We start from the raw sequence: 11871 nt of genomic DNA on the forward strand, positions 1-11871 counted from the left end.
CAAGAAGCCTGGGAAACTCAGCCCATGTGGGTCAGGCTCCAACACTATGGAGCACAGCAGGGTAAGAATAAGAAAGAGATATAAGATAAAAGAGGCCAACCACTGGAACAGTCTTTCCCTTTTGTTACTTGGCATCCATTCTTACCCTTCCACTTTGTGTCAGCCAGAGTTCAGTGTGAGAAACAGACACACACACACACATGCACATACTTAGACACACATAAGGATGCCTGTGTAGACATATATATTTATATAAAGGGATTTATTATAGGAACTTGACCTTGTGCAATTGTGGGACTGATTATGCAGTCTCCATGTGGCTGTTGCTTCAGTTGCTGGCTGAAGGCTATAGGGCAGGCAATTGGGCAGTTGGGAAAGGAAGACAGGTGTAAGGGGGGAGTCAAGGACACATGAACCTCCACGGATGCGCCACACTCCACAAGGACGGACTGAAACTCCTATCAGTCTCTCATCCCCTCCAACCTCCTACATCGATGATGTGAGTGATCTCCAGTGGAATCTGGTGCCCTTCATCATGGAATCCAACATGCACCTGGCCCAGCGTCAAAGCAGCTGAGGCAAGAGGTCAGCTGCAGCTGCCTGCTGCCCGCTGCCAACAAGCTGACCAGCACACAAGGGATGATGTGCCTGAGCTGCAACATCATCTTGTGTTTTGCACTGACCTTCCAAGTATCAGAAGTCGATCATTGCTCTGCACTTCTGCCCTCCAAATCTTACTCATAATGTCTCTTTTGTGGCCCAGACTAACCCAGAGCTACTCAGGAAGGGAGTAGAACGTGGACAACCCAGTTCCAGCTTAGTTAAGTTAACATGCTACAAACCCACCAGAGTTCATACCAGCATGGAATCTGTACACATCTTTAAATGATACTTAGATTTACTTCCAAATAAAGAGCCCTTTCATCTATCATAATGCAACTGTCATTATATAACTAAACCTATACTAACTCTTTCTCCAAAAGAGGATCCAAAGTCCCTTTATCCCTCTTTGGGCTATGATTATTTGTCTTCTAACAGAGTCACATTGTCTCCATGAGATGTAAAGATGCATTTAGATGCAGGGGGATGGAAGAAAGGAAAAGAAAAAATAGTTTATATGTATATACATTTGTATCAAAATAAGAAATAAATATTCATAATTATTACAATTTTCCTCTGAAAGTGGTCACATGGTTATACCTGGTATTTATTATTATTATTAATATTACTTGAGACAGGGTCTCACCGTGTTGCACAGGCTGCAGTGCAGTGGTGCAATTATGGCTCACTGCTACCTCTGCCATCTGGGCTCAAGCCATCCTCTTCTCAGCCTCCTGAACAGCTAGGATATATGTGCACTAATTTTTTTTTTTTGGAAACAAAAATATTTGTGTAGAAGGCACAAAAGCTACAATCACAGACCCCCCTGTGCAAAGGCACAATCCGCCCCATTTATCTCTAGTGTACACCAACCCAGCCTCCCTTTCCATTCAACCTGTGAAAGGAGATAGTGCTTGGGCCATTTGGTAGAAGAAGGGGATGGGAGATGATCAAAACCCCAAGTAAGGTTCATATCCATATGGTGTCTAAGCAGCAAATGACTAATGGCTGAAGAAGGAGACTAGACAGAGGATTAGAGGCAGCCATCGGGCCGGTGCAGCTGTGGAGAGCTCTGAGCAAAGAAACAAGGTTGGCAGGTAAGGAGGCCTAGGACAGAGGCCAGAAGGCCAAGCCTGGAGCTGCATGTACACTAATTTTGTATTTTTTTGTTTTTTTGGTAGAGATGAGATTTCATCATGTTGCACAGGTGGGTCTCGAACTCCCAGGCTCAAGTGATCTGCCTGTCTCAGCCTCTCAAAGTGCTGGGATTATAGGCGTAAGCCACTGCACCCAGCTTATAGCTGGTATTTATAACTACATTCTCCCATTATTTATTCCATAGTTCCTTTGCACTTAGCAAATTTGGCTGGACATGATCCCTTGCCTGGTGGATGACCTAAGCCATGATGGCTGAAAGGTCTGGCCATTAGCAGTCCTGATAATGTAGTTTTCTGTTGACTTTAATCCAGGGCATGAGTACTGAGACATTCCAGGGAAGCTCCTGCATTCCAGACATATTCCTCATACTCCCAATGTATGGTTGCAACCCCATTCCCCTTGATAATCAGGGCCAATATCTTAGCCAGTAAAGAACCCCCTTCTTTTTATATTGATGCATTGGCATGAGGAACACAAAGCGGCCAGTTTAATGGAACCATTGCTGTGTCCCTGATAGAAGCAGTCCTTCCTGGCCAGGCGCAGTGGCTCACACCTGCAATCCTAGCACTTTGGGAGGCTGAGGCAGGTGGATCACGAGGTCAGGAGATCGAGACCATCCTGGCTAACATGGTGAAACCCCCTCTCTACTAAAAATACAAAAGTTAGCCAGGCGTGGTGGCAGGCGCCTGTAGTCCCAGCTACTCGGGAGGCTGAGGCAGGAGAATGACGTGAACCCGGGAGGCGGAGCTTGCAGTGAGCTGAGATCGCACCACCGCACTCCAGCCTGGGCAACAGAGAGAGACTACATCTCTAAAAAAAAAAAAAGAAGCAGTCCTTCCTTGGGAACTCACATACCTTGGCTAACCGAGCCTAAAATTGCATAATAGATGGGAAGCAAAATGTTCCCTAGAGGATCTCTAGGTGTAATAGCAAAACGATTCAAGCCTGTGAATCCTAATTATAGGAGAAAAAGAACCACACCGTTGCTGATTTAGAATATCATGCAATCTAGAGGACATTTCCCCGGTTCCACAAAGGGTTGCCACTGAGCTGGTACCATAAGAGGGTCACCAAAAGGCCATCCCCCTGCACAACAGTGTGCATATAGTTAACAATACTGTATACTTAAAGTTTTGTTACATGAGTAGATTTCATGTTAGGTTTTTTTTTAACCACAATAATAAAAAATAAAAAAAATTTTTTATTTTTTGAGATAATGGGAAACACGTCCAGTCACCTGGTAGCAGGTGACTGATTACAAAAGATCACTTTCATAATGGAAGTGGCAGCACTTTGCTCTCACTGCAGTCGACACTTATTCTGGATACTCATTTGCCTTCCAGGCCTGCAGTGTGTCTGCCTAAACCATGACCTATGGACTTATGGAATGCCTCATTCATTGCTGCAGTATTGCACATACCACTGCTTCAGACTTATGTAGCCATTCATATTTCAGATAGTGCCCAGCCTATCTGGCAGAACCATCTGTAAATCAGACCTGAATTTTGTCTTCTGTAGTCAAGCGGTCATAGGGTGCTCCTGATGAGGTCCTAGGTGCAGCGTGAGAGGACAGTAACTAAGGCAAACAGGGATTTGAGGTATGCTGGGAGTACAGGAGGATGGGAACTTGGTTTTCCCTTACAATCTGAAATACTTAGCTTAGCCACACATGGCTCAGGGCTGGAATTCTTGCTGATAGTTGTTTTTGGGGAGATGCTCCCCTTGTCTCTGAGCGTATGAATTCGTCATCTTTCTTGCAAACTCATTTCTTCTGTATTTCCCATTTTAATGAAAGGCACCACACTGTACCACTTATCCAAGCCAAATCCTACCCTCTGTTTCAGCCCATATATTTGAACAGCCCTAAGTACATTTTTTTCCTAGAATGTACTCCAATGCCCTTTCCCTCCTCTCTGCTCCCATTGCTGCCACTCTAGCTCATGCTTGCTTTACCTCTCTGCTGGATTATGGCAACAAACTTCTAACTGGCTTCCCTGCTCGCAGTCCCGCCACCTTCCTCAAACTCCTCCAAGCCCAAGGCCCTGCTGATCTTGCCCATACTGCATTCATCACACTTCCTTCCCCGGGCAATGCCATTCCCTCATTCTCCCACACCCACCCTTGGCTCCAGCCACAGCGAATTAGCTGCTATTCCTCAAATGCAAGGAGCCATTTTATACCCCTGTGCTTTTGTCTGTGCTATTCTTGCTAGCACCAATGTCCTCCTCGTCTTCTACAGGTTTCAAAACTCAGTTTGTGTCACCTGCTTTGCGTTGCCCTCCTTGAGCTCTCCCCTCTGGTATAGCTGCCTCTCCTTCTTCCTCCTCAGCACCCTGTGCAACCAGCTTGCATGACACTGAGCGGGGGCACCTCTGCTCACAGATGTTGTTGTCTGTCTTTGTCACCAAAGTGTAAGTTGCTGGACTCATTTGTCTTGTATTCCCAGTTCCCTGGACAGTGCTTGGCATGTTGTGGTGCTCAATAAAAGTGGGTTGAATGCCTATTTGAGTAAATTTCTCAATGGTGATATTCAGTGAATGCTTTGTTTGTTCTCATCTGTGGCACTTGACCCTGCTGACCATTTCCTCCTTGAAACTCTCCTCCTTCGGTTCCTTGGTGTCACACTCCTCTGGTTTTTCTCCTACTGCTCGGGCCAGCCCCTTTCTGTCTTCTTCATTGAAATCTTCTTCTGGTCAATCTTTACTTATTAAAAATTTTTTTGATAAATGTATGGGGTACAGGTGTAATTTTGTTACATGCACAGATTGCATAGTGGTGAAGTCGGAGCTTTTAGGGTATCTGTCACCCAAATAATGTACATTGTACCCAGTAAGTAATTTTTCATCCTCCACCCCCTTCCCATCCCCCACCCATCCAAGTCTCCATTGTCTATCATTTCAGTCTCTATGTCTGTGTGTACACATTATTTAGCTCCCCCTTACAAGTGAGAACATGCAGTATTTGTCTTTGTGTGTCTGACTTATGTCACTTAATGTAATGGCATCCAGTTCCATCCATGTGGCTGCAAAAGACATGATTTCATTCTTTTTATGGCTGAGTGGCATCCTAAAGTGTATGTATACCACATTTTCTTTATCCAATCATCTGTTGATGGACACTTAATTTGATTCCGTATCTTTGCTATCATGAATAGTGCTGGGATAAATATATGGGTACAGGTGTCTTTTTGACATAATAATTTCTTTTCCTTTGGGTACATAGCCAGTAGTGGAATTGCTGGATAGAATGGTAGTTCTATTTTTAGTTCTTTGAGAAATCTCCATTCAATCTTTTTTGTTTGTTTGCTTGTTTTTGAGACAGGGTCTCGCTCTGTCGCCCAGGCTGGAGTGCAATGGCGCAATCTTGGCTCACTGCAACCTCTGCCTCCTGGGTTCAAGTGATTCTCATGCCTCAGCCTCCTGAGTACCTGGGATTACAGGCATGCACCACCATGCCCAGCTAATTTTTGTATTTTTAGGGGTTTCACCATGTTGGCCAGGCTGGTTTTGAACTTATGACCTCAGATGAGGTCTCGCTTGCCTTGGCCTCCCAAAGTGCTAGGATTATAGGCGTGAGCCACTGTGCCTGGTCTTCCATTCAGTCTTCACATATGATACATTGCATACAATTCACTCATTTAAAGTATACAATTCCATTGTTTTTGGTATACTGCATTATTAAGTTATTACATATTTATTATGTTATTAATTTTTGAAAATTATGGTAAAATGTGTATAACATAAAACCTATCATTAAGCATTTTTAAATGTGCAATTCAGTAGCATTAAGTACATTCACATGTTGTGCAGTCATCATCATTATTTCCAAAACTTTTTCATCACCCCAAACAGAAACTCTATAACCATTAAGCAATAGCTCCCCATTATCCACTCTCTCCAGCTCCTGGTAACCTGTAATCTTCTTTCTGTCCCCATGAATTTGCCTGTTCTAGGTACTTCCTATAAGTGGAATCATACAATATTTGTGCTTTCATGACTGGGTTATTTCACTTAACATAATGTTTTCCGGTTCATCTGTGTTGTAGCATGTGTCAGAATTTCATTCCTTTTTATGGCTGAATGATATTTCACCGTACGCATATAACACATTTTGTTTTTCCATTCATCTTTTTTTTTTCGGAGATGGAGTCTCGTTGTCACCCAGGCTGGAGTGCAGTGGCACGATCTCGGCTCACTGCAACCACAGCCTCCTAGGTTCAAGCGATTCTTGTGCCTCAGCCTCCTGAGTAGCTGGGACTACAGGTGAGTGCCACTACACCCAGCTAATTTTTGTTTTTGTTTTTTGTAGAGATGGGGTTTTGTCATGTTGGCCAGGCTGGTCTTGAGCTCCTGACCTCAGGTGATCCGCTCGCCTCGGCCTCCCAAAGAGCTGAGATTACAGGCATGAGCCACCGCGCCTGGCCTGTTTTACCATTCGTTTCTTGATGGAGACAGATTGTTTCCACCTTTAGGCTTTTGTGAATCATGCAGTTATGAATGTTGGCATACAAGTATCTGAGTTCCTGCTTTCAATCCCTTTGTGTACCCACCTAGGAGTGGCATCACTGACTCATATCATAATTCTGTGCTTAGCTTTTTCAGGAACAACCAAACTGTTCTTCATAGCAGCTGCACCATTTGTTTATTCCTATCAGCAATGTATGATGGTTCCAATTTCTCCATATCCTCACCAACACCTATTTTCCATTTTTAATACTATAGCTATCCCAGCAAGTATAAAATGGCATCTCATTGTGGCTTTGATTTGTATTTCCCTAATGACTAGTCATGTTGAGCATCTTTTCATGTTGCCATGTCTGAATGTTCGTGTCCCCCACCCCCCAAATTTTTATGTTGAAACCTAATTGCCAATGTGACAGTATTAAGAAGTTGGGCCTTTAGGAAGCAATTAGTCTTCTACGAACCAGAAGACAGCCTTCACCACACATCAAATCTGCCAGCACCTTGATCTGGGACTTCCCAGCCTCCAGAACTTGAGAAGCAAATTTTCATTTTTAAGAAACTGCTTAGCCTATGATATTTTGTTGTAGGAGCCTGAATAGACCAAGATGGCCAGTTGCGTATCTTTGGAGAAATGTCTATTTACATTCTTTGCCCATTTTTGAATTGAGATGTTCACTTTTATATTGTTGAGTTGTAAGTGTTCATTATATAATCTGGGTTTTTTTTTTTCTTTTTTTTTTTTAGGCAGGGTGAAGCTGGAGTGCAGCGGTGCTGTCATGGCTCACCGTAGCCTCATGCGATCCTCCTACCTTAGCATCCCAAGTAGCTGGGACTACAAGCGTGCACTACCACGCTCAGCTATGTTTTGTAATTTTTGTAGAAATGGGATTTTACCATGTTGCCCAGGCTGGTCTTGAACTTCTGGGTCCAAGTGATCCTCCCGCCTTGGCCTCCCAAAGTGCTGGGGTTACAGGCGTGAACCACCACTGCACCTGGCCATATTCTGGATATTATTCTCTTATCAGACACCCAATTTGCAAATATTTCCTCCCATCCTATGGGCTGAGCCATTATGTTTTGTTGCCTCTCATAGTTCCAACCTCTGCTCTCTCTTCCCACTCACACTTCCTGGGATATTTCATCGTCATAGGTGGTTTAAATGCTTATATGTTGACGATGCCTGCATCTCTTCTGCCAATTCTGATGTTTCCTCAAGCTCTAGACCACCCATGTATTCAGAGGCCTATTGACATTCCCACTTGACTGGCAAACATGGCATACTGAAGACAATTCTCACCTTCTCATTCCAAATCGACTCCCTTCTAACATTCTCCACCTCTGGCACCGCCATCCCAGCCACTCTAGAAAAAAGTATGAAATCATATCTAAATCCCTCTCTCTCCCACACACACTAAACCCCTCCCAGATATTTGGTAAATGCATCCTCTCCTTTTCATGCTCATTGCCACTGGCCTTATGTGATCTCACTAGGACGACTGCAGTAGCCACCATCCTTCCTCCCCCAGGCTGTTCTCATATGTCCATCTGACGAGGCCACAAGCCTGCTTCAAATCATATAAAGACTTTCAGAAGAATGTTCAAACTCTTTGCATGAGCTTACCTGAGGCTCTTTTAGATGTTCTGTCTCCTACCCCTCTCAGCTCACCCTACATTCCTCCTTCTCACACACTTCTGCTTCCACCTTACCAAAATGCTTGCAGTTCCAGAGACACACTGTCTCGCATCACTCTGCTTTTGTTCCATGCCTTGTGCACTTTCTGGGTGGAGCTTTCTCTGTTCCACCCTTTCTTGTGTGGTGAACTCTTACTCATCCTTCAAATACCCTTGTCCATGGGTCACCTCCACTGTAAAGCCCACTCTGACCTTCCCATGAAGAATTAACTCTTTCCTCTTTTGGCTTGTTTTGTACCCTACACAAACTTTTATTATTGCACATGCCTTACTGTATTAAATTTAATTAGATGGCCAGGTGCAGTGGCTCACACCTGTAATCCCAGCACTTTGGGAGGCTGAGATGGACAGATCACCGGAGGTCAGGAGTTCGAGACCAGCCTGGTCAACATGGGGAAACCTTGTCTCTATCAAAAATACAAAAATTAGCCAGGCATGGTGGCACACACCTGTAATCCCAGGTACTCGGGAGGCTGAGGCAGGAAAATTGCTTGAATCTGGGAGGCGGAGGTTGCAGTGAGCTAAGATCACACCATTGTACTCCAGCCTGGGCAACAGAGCAAGACTTGGTCTCAAATAAATACATAAATACATAAATTTAATTAGATCCCTGTCTCCTCCAGCAGACTATTACCTTTGTATTTCCAGCACCTAGCATGGGGCCTGATGTGATGTAGTGCTTCGTTACTGGCAATACTTTGGAGATATTGTGAGTTTGGTTCCAGATTATCTCAATAAAGCAAATATCATAAAAAGTGAGTGGGTTGAATCACAAAAATTTGTTGGTTTTCCAGTACATATAAAAGTAACTGTACTGTAGTCTATTGTGTGCAATAGCATTGCATTGGAGAAACAATGTACATACCTTAATTAAAAAATACCTTATTGCTGAAAAATGCTGACACAGAGACCCGAAGTGAGCACTCACTGTTGGATAAATGACACAGATAGACTTGCTCAACACAGGATTGCCACAAACCAATACAATATTTGCAAAGTGCAATGAGGCTAAGCACAATAAAACGAGGTCTTCCTGAGTATAAATTTTGAACTGTTTAATCAAAACCTCATGGAGTAGGCCAAGTGTGGTGGCTCATGCCTGTAATCCCAGCACTTTGGGAGGCCGAAACAAGCAGATCGCCTGAGGTCAGAAGTTTGAGACGAGCTTGGCCAACATGGTGAAACCCCGTCTCTACTAAAAATACAAAAATTAGCCGGGCATGGTGGCATGCGCCTGTAATCCCAGCTACTCGGGGGGCTGAGGCAGGAGAATCACTTGAACCCAGGAGGCAAAGGTTTCAGTGAGTTGAGATTACGCCACTGCACTCCAGCCTGGGTAACATAGCAAGACTCCATCTCAAAAAAAAACCAAAAACAAACAAACAACAACACAACAACCCCAAAAAAAACCCTCATGGAGTAGAACTTCTAAACAGGTCAGACAAATTCCCACCACTAAGGAGAGCATTCAGGGAAGTGGCCCTGCTACTTGTTTCTCCCTGTCCCCAGAGGAGCGCAACTCTTTTTTTTTTTTTTTTTTTTTTGAGATGGAGTCTCGCTCTGCCAGGCTGGAGTGCAGTGGCGCCATCTCAGCTCACTGCAACCTCCTCCGCCTCCCTCATTCAAGAGATTCTCCTGCCTCAGCCTCCTGAGTAGCTGGGACTACAGGTGCATGCCACCACACCAGGCTAATTTTTTGTATTTTTAGTAGAGACGGGGTTTCACCATGTTAGCCAGGATGGTCTCGATCTCCTGACCTCATGATCCACCTGCCTCGGCCTCCCAAAGTGCTGGGATTACAGGTGTGAGCCACCACGCCCAGCCAAAGGAGCATAACTCTTAACTGTAGGAGGCTGGACTCACAACTATTGCCTGCACTCAGTTGTGGCTGCATTTCGGCTTCATGTAACTTTAACTTTATTCAAGTACAAAAATTGTATGTCTTAAATAAGGCAAGCTGCCCCCTTGAGAGGGCCAAATGGGGAGTGGGTTGAGAATTACTTAGGTCAGCAGACAGTGCTAGTTTGCCATCTGAGGGGATAGCAGAGTGGTTTTTGGGAATAGCAGGTGTTGGAGGTCCACAGGTATCAAAGTGACCTTATGATCACCACCCAGCTTTGAGAAAACCCTGATCCCAGACCCCAGGCCTTATTGGCCTCGTCAGGCAGAAGCTGCTTTATTTATTTCACTTCATGCTCACTCTCTCTCTCTCTCTCTCTCTCTATATATATATATATATATGTGTGTGTGTGTGTATATATATATATATATATATATAAAATTTTCCCTCTGGGAGGGGACAAATTCTTTGGGATTTCTTTTCTTTTAGAGACAGGATCTGGCTCTGTTACCCTTGCAGAGTGCAGTAGTGCAATCACAGCTCACTGCAGCCTCCAACTTCTGGGCTCAAGTGATCCTCCTGCCTCATCCTCCTGCCTCATCCTCCCAAGTAGCTGGGACTGCAGTTGTCTGCCACCACATCTGGATAGTTACACAAATTTTATTTTATTTTTTTGTAGAACATGGACTGTCTACGTTGACCAGGCTGGTCACAAACTCCTGGCCTCAAGTGATCCTCATTCTTTGGGGTTTCTTAATTTTATACGACTTTCTTCTAAACAAGGCACCATGTAGCCTAGCCTGGGACACTTCTGGGTTGAGCAGACCCTCTGCTCTAAACTTTCAACCTGAGGACAACTCTGCTACCTCTATAGTCACCCAGGTTATATCAGGTAGATCTAGGAAGCCTTCTCAGCACCATCTTCCAGGTTAGAAAAATCTCAGAGAATGAGGGAGTTCTATGAACTCCAGGAATGGTCTGCTTTGGAGGATATTCAAAGGAGAGTGAACAGAGAAAGGACTGCTTTTCACAAAGAAGTGAACACTGGTGATGTTCTGGTCATCAATAGAGACCTCCAAACCAGATTTATCCAGGTAACCATGTGAGGCTCCTCGGAGGGAGGATTCATCTTAAAATTACTTGGATCATTTCAGTCATATTTACCCTTAGTGTCACACAATTGATGAGCTTCATTTGTTAGTGAGCATATTGTAACCTAGGACTTCTCCTGTGACCTCTAGGGGTCAAACATCTTTATTAAGCATAAAGTTGCACCCACTACTCAGAATTAAAATAAAATAAAATAAGTGATTCGGTCCTATTATGGACTGAGTTGTATCCTCCCACTTCCAAAGTCATATGTTGAAGCCCTAGCTCCCAGTACCTCAGAATATGACTGTATTTGGAGACAGGCCACGTGACAGGCCGGGTGATAGGCTGGGAGCAGTGACTCATGCCTGAAATCCCAGCACTTTGGGAGGCTGAGGTGGGAGGATTGCTCTAGGCCAAGAGTTCGAGGTCAGCCTGGGCAACACAGGGAGACTCCCGTCTCTAGAAAAAATTAAAAAATTAGTTGGGTGTGGTGGCACACACCTGTAGTCCCAGCAACTCCGGAGGCTGAGGTGAGAGGATCACTTGAGCCCGGGAGGTTGAGTCTGCAGTGAGCCATGTTCACACCACTGCACTCCAGCGTGGGCAACAGAGTGATGCCCTGTCTTTAAAGTAAAAAAAAAGGGGGAGGCGGGGTGGTGGTGATGAAGTTAAAATAAGGCTGTTAGGATGGGCTCTAATGCAATCTGACTGGTGTCCGAAAAGGAGATTAGGACACACGGAGAGAAAGACCCTGTGAGGACAAAGAAAAGACCCTGTGAGGACACAGTGAGAAGGCAGCTATCTGCAAGCCCAGGAGAGCGGTATCGGAAGAAACAAAACCTGCCCACACCTTGATCTTGGACTTACAGCTTCCAGAACTGTGAGAAAATAGATCTCTGAGAAAATAGAAGGCTTCAGTTTCCTAAATAGAACTCTTTTTTGACGTTCTCCCTGCAGCTGGTCTCCCTCAAGCCGGTTTAAGCCACTTAGTGTGTGGTACTTCATTATGGCAGACACATCAGGCTA

The sequence above is a fragment of the Pongo pygmaeus genome, chromosome 3 (genome assembly GCF_028885625.2).
Source record: "Pongo pygmaeus isolate AG05252 chromosome 3, NHGRI_mPonPyg2-v2.0_pri, whole genome shotgun sequence".
Lineage (NCBI taxonomy): Eukaryota > Metazoa > Chordata > Mammalia > Primates > Hominidae > Pongo > Pongo pygmaeus.